General features: G+C 39.8%; 1 non-coding gene across 1 annotated transcript; it reads right to left on the bottom strand.

Moving 5' to 3' along the window:
• Positions 1-646: 646 nt before the first annotated feature.
• On the bottom strand, positions 647-719 carry Trnaa-ugc (transfer RNA alanine (anticodon UGC)). Its single transcript has one exon. It is a non-coding gene; the product is annotated as a tRNA-Ala (tRNA).
• Positions 720-5,907: the final 5,188 nt, after the last annotated feature.

Genomic DNA, 5,907 nt, shown 5'->3' with positions numbered 1-5,907 from the left:
CATTGTCTCCTAAAGACACATTTATCGGTGAATTAAGGAACTAGGCAGAATGGGAGAATGTAGTTAGTCCTTTCTAATTTTGTTTTTTCAATTCACTTTCCCCTTGTTTGGTATCTACTAAAAACCTCATAAAACTATTTTGAGTGGCTGAGTGATAGAGTGCTTAGCATGTATGAGGCCCTGGGTTTCATACCCAGTACTGAAAAAAAAGTGTTTTTTTGTTTTAATCGTGTTCCCTAGTCTCTTTATTTCAAGAATGATTGCAGCCAGGCATAGTGGTGTATGCACACCTGTAATCCCAGCCACTTGGGAGGCTGAGGAAGGAGGATCACAAGTTCAGAGCTAGCCTGAGCAATTTAGAGAGACTCTGTCTCAAAGAGAGAGGAAAAAAAGGGGGAACTGGGGAGGTAGCTCTGTATTAGAGCACCCCAGGATTCAATCCCCACAAACACAGAGACACACACACAATGATCTCCATCTTCTTTAAAAAAAAAAAAAAGTCTACGTATCAGTGAAGCAAGCCCTTTATCACTCCTTACAGGTTTTTTGTTTTGTTTTGTTTTGTTTTGTTTTGTTTTTCTGAAGATTGAATCCAGAGGGGCTTTATGGCTGAACTACATCCCCAACCTTTTATATTGTTTGTGGGTGGGGGTGCTGGGGATTGAACCCAGGGCCTTGTGCATGCAAGGCAAGCACCCTACCAACTGAGCTATATCCCCAACCCCTTTTATACTGTTTATATTTTGAGTTTCTCACAAGTTGACGAGGGTCTGTCTCACTAAGTTGCCAAGGCTGACCTTGAATTTGTGATCCTCCTGCCTCTGCCTCCTAAATTGCTGGGATTATAGGCCTATGCCACAGTGCTAGGCTTCCTGAAGAAGGCACCTTCTGCAGCTAAAGTTTATCTGGGGGGACAAAAGCCCTGCCATTCCCAGCAATGCTTACTGAAAATAATGTGGATTTATTAGTTGCATTCCATAGGGATTTCTTCTCTTCTACAGTTATTTAACATTTTCTTAAATTACTTAGATGAAGCTGGGCATGGTGATGCACACCTGTAATCCCAGTGGTTTGGGAAGTTAAGGCAAGAGGAACTCGAGTTCAAAGCCAGCCTCAGCAATTTAGTGAGGCACCTTAGCAACTCAGTGAGACCCTGTCTCAAAATAAAAAAAATAAAAAGGGCCAGGCGTGGTGGCACACGCCTGTAATCCCAGCAGCTCAGGGGGCTCAGGCAGGAGGATCAGGAGTTCAAAGCCAGCCTCAGCAAAAGTGACTAAGCAACTAAGCAACCCAGTGAGACCCTGTCTTTGAAGAAAATACAAAATAGGGCTGGGGATGTGGCTCAGTGGTCAAGTGCCCCTGAGTTCAATCCCTTGTACCGCCCCCCCACCAAATTACTTAAACGAATGAGTGGTGGGTGGGACCACTGAAGGGCATGCTTATAGGGCTCTGGCCACATGGACAAAGGGACAGAACCAAACAAAATGTCAACAACCCAAACAGAGGGCCTTTGGGAAGAAAACCAAGGAGGATCTTAGGGTCCATTCACTTTCTATGCAACCCAATATAAGCTTCTAGGTGATTATAACAAATAGGTAGACTATGTGGTTTTCTGAAAGAATTATTGCCTTTTAAAAAAATTATCCTGCTTTCCATAAACTTCAGGACCAAACATAATGGAAAGTAAGAACTCTCATATAGAAAAAAATGCTATTGTCTATTTATTTTTTTAACTCCTCCATCTCTTTTCATGTATATACTATATAAAATTTTTCCTATGAAAAATGGTGCCATTCTCATGTTCAATTTTGTTCCCTACCTTTCCACTTGTAAGCATTACCCTATGTTATTAAATAATATCCTGAAAAATAATTTTATCTTTTTTATTCTTTTGTTCATTATTTTTTTTTTATCACCATACTGGTACATGCTTGTTATCCCAGCTCCTTGGGAAGCTGAGCCAGGAGGATAACAAGTTAGAGGCCAGTCTGGTCAACTTAGCAAGATCCTGTCTCAAAATAAAAAATGCAAAGGCCTAGAATGTAGCTCAGTCACAGGGAAAGCACCCCTAGCTTCAATCTCCAGTACCATAAAAACAATAATAATAATTTTTATGTTTTGAAAAATGATGCTTATTAACACATATTAATTGTACATATTAATGGGGTCCGGTGTGATTTTTCATACATGCATGCAGCATGCACTGAAAAATCCAACCTCCTTTTCCACTCCCCTCCCCCTGCACTCATACAAATCCCTAGTGATTGCTATTCTACTGAAAAATGATTTGTTATAAGCCATACTATATGAGTATCAAAATTAATTTATCACCTTTTTTCCTTTAAAACATTTCTTTCAAAGGGGAGAGATGATTCACAGACTGAAATGCACAGATCTAAAGCATATAGTTGGATGACTTTTGACAAGCACAAACACACTCTAATCAAGATGAAGGTTCTTTCCCTTGTCTCCATAAATGGACTCATCCCTCCTTCCATTCAATACTCCATGTCCCTGCAACCACTGTTCAGATTTCTATCACTGCAAATTTGCATGACCTATTCTAGAACTTCATATAAGAGCATTTATATAATATATTTACTTTTATGTCTGGCTTCTTTTTTGCTCAATAATTATTTAGCTTTTCCATTGCTAGTAACATTCTCTTGTATGGACCTATGGCAATTTGTCTGTTCACTAGTTGACAGATATTTGAATTGTTTCCAGTCTGGGTCTATACTAAACATTTTTTTCTTCAAATCAATTTTAGAGGGGGTGAGAAATGGTAGAAATAACAGATGGGTTAGTGATTACTTTTTATTTTTTTTTAAATCTTTTTTGGGGGCTAGGGAAACCAGGGACCTTAGGAGTGCTAGAGTTCTGCCAATGAGTTACACCCTCAGTCCCTAGTTTTCTTTGTTTTCTCCCTTGTTTTACTCAGCTTTTTCATTGTTGTGACCAATGACCTGACAAGAACAATTTCAGAGGAGGAAAAGTTTATTTAGGGGCTATTGATTTCAGATCATAGACAGCTGATTCCTTTCTTTGGGGGCTGAGATGAGGTAGGAAGAGTGTGGCAGAGAAAACTGGCTCAAGACTGGCACCAGAAAGCAGAGAAAGATTCACTTAACAGGGACAAAACATATACCCCAAAGGCATGCCCCCAAAGACCCACCATCTCCAGCCATACCCTGCCTGCCTGCAGTTACCACCCAGTTAATCCCTATCAGGGAATTAATGCACTGATTAGTTTAAGGTTCTGATCTTTTCACTTCTAAACTTTCACAAAAGAATTTTTTTGGGGGACACCTCACATATAAACCATAACATCCCTCTCTCTCTTTTATTTTTCTTTGTACTGGGGATTGAACTCAGGGCCTTGCACATGCTAGGCAAGTGTTCTACCATTTACCTACTTGCCCTGCCTCTGTATCTTTTCTTCAAAAGGAAAATAAGGAGGGCTGGGGGGTGTAGGCTGGGGCAGAGCACTTGACATGCACGAGGCCCTGGAGTCAATTCTCAGAACTGCCACAAAAAGAGAAGATACAGAGAAACATGGAATGCAGTTGAAAGACTGGGAATAAAGAGGATGTGAGCACTATGGAGATTTCTTGGAGAATTGGGAATGGAACCACCATTTGATCCAGCTATCCCTCTCCTCGGTCTATACCCAAAGGACTTAAAAACAGCATACTACAGGGACACAGCCACATCAATGTCTATAGCAGTACAATTCACAATAGCTAAACTGTGCAGCCAAACTAGATGCCCTTCAGTGGATGAATAGATTAAAAAATGTGGTATGTATACACAATGGAATATTACTAAACATTAAAAGAGAATAAAATCATGGCATTTGCAGGTAAATTGATGGCGTTGGAGAAGATAATGCTAAGTGAAGTTAGTCAATCCCCAAAAAACAAATGGTGAATGTTTTCTCTGATATAAGGAGTCTGACTTATAGTGAGGCAGGGAGGGGAAGCATGGGAGGAATAGACAACTCTAGATAGGGCAGAGGGGTGGAAGGGGAAGGGCGGGGACATGGAGTTATAAATGATGGTGGAACGTGATGATCATTATTATCCAAAGCACATGTATGAAGACATGAATTGGTGTGAATATACTTTGTAATCAACCAGAGATATGAAAAATTGTGCTCTATATGTTTAATAAGAATTGTAATGCATTCCACTGTCATAAATAAATAAATAAATCGATAGATAGACAAATAAATAAATAAAAAGAGGAAGTGAATAAAAAAACGAGACCAAAGAGAATTTTGAAAAAAAGATAACATAAGGGGAAAATTAATTAAGAAAGCAAAAAGAGAAGTATTAAAATTGGACAAGGATAAGAAGAAGTAATAAATAAACAGGCCAGCAAACAAACAGAAATGGAAAAGGGAAAGCCTATAAAATTAGAATAAGTAAAAAGATTTAGAACCATGTCACTTCTGTTTTTAATCATGTTCTTCAACAATTCTTGGAATGAAGACAAACAACTTTTGAGTCTCTTCCACCCGAACTTGAGCCCCTTGCACATTGCTAATGCTTTAATGTTTCCCATTAACATTAGGATGGGCAACGTTCTCTCCCAGGCCTGCCAGAGCAGAAGAGTTGTTCAAAGCTGCTTTGATCAGGGCAGCACACTCAAGGCAGTCTGTAAAGGAAGCCAGGAGGCCTTTTCATTTAAAAATAAGTGCCGCTTTGTCTCCCATGCTTCCTTAATTGAGGCAGAAGCTGAATCTAGGACACAGCTTGGTGGGAGATAGGCTATGACATGGTCACATGGAGTCCAGCTTCTGAGCTAGAATGGGATGGTGTGAAGAATGGTCATGTATCTGGTGTGTGTGTGTGTGTGTGTGTGTGTGTGTGAACAGTCACAAGGAAGTCTTCTGAAGTGTCAAGAATGTCAAATTAAGATGTTTGGATGACCTATATGGTAGAAAATTAACTAAATCCAAGTTAACGGTATTTTTTAATTTTGTGGAAATTTTGCAGATTAATTGATAGATTGATTGATTGATTTTGCAGAAGGATTTACATGCCTTCAACCAGAGATAAACTGAAACCAGAAAAGACAAAAAGGTGCAAGGTGGTTGAGACTCTTTTCTTTCTTTTTATGGTGTTGAGATGGAATCCAGAGCCAGCACAGTCTGAGCTCTACCACTGAGCTACACCCCCAGCCCCTTTGTTTTGTCTTAAAAGAGATCTTGCAGGCCTGAGACTTGAAAAATCCTGTTTTTACAGTGATGTTGCCACAATTTTAACCTAGAGTATTCATTTTCTCTTGAAGCCAAAGAAAAGACATGAAAATAATAAGAAACTGGAGCTGGGCACAGGGACATGTGGACTTGTAATTCCTGCAACTTGAGAGGCTGAGGCAGGAGGATCACAAATTCAAGGTCAGCCTCAGTAACTTAGTGAAACTTTGCTTCAAAATGAAAAATAAGAAGGACTCAGTGGTAGAATAACCCTGGGTTCAATCCCCAGTACAGAAAAAAAGGGGGGAGGGAGCAAAGAAGGATGAGTAAGGTATTATTATGGGAAGACATCATCAATGCAGTTTTATGAGGGCTTTATGGCATTCTAATCCCATCCCACCCCGACCCAGCAATGGGTCTCAAGTGAATATGATGATCAAAATTGCAAAAAGAGAGAAGAGAAAGGGCCACAGCTGCAGCCTACAGCTATTGAAAAATGTTAACATGGATGAGGATTTATTTGGTCTATAAATCCCAGGGGACAGGCTGTGGCTGTGGCTCAGTGGTAGAGCATGTGCGTAGCATGAGCAAGGCCCTGGTTTTGATCCTCAGAACTGACAAAAAAATATCCCAGGGGATATAATCATGAGAAAGACAGTTCAGTTTACAGAAATTCTGATTTTAAAAGCGGAATAATTTCTTGA

The sequence above is a fragment of the Marmota monax genome, unplaced genomic scaffold (assembly GCF_021218885.2).
Source record: "Marmota monax isolate L192 unplaced genomic scaffold, Marmota_monax_Labrador192_F-V1.1 WCK01_AAM20220418_F8-fsc00182, whole genome shotgun sequence".
Lineage (NCBI taxonomy): Eukaryota > Metazoa > Chordata > Mammalia > Rodentia > Sciuridae > Marmota > Marmota monax.
This window is presented reverse-complemented; position numbering and strand designations above follow the sequence as displayed.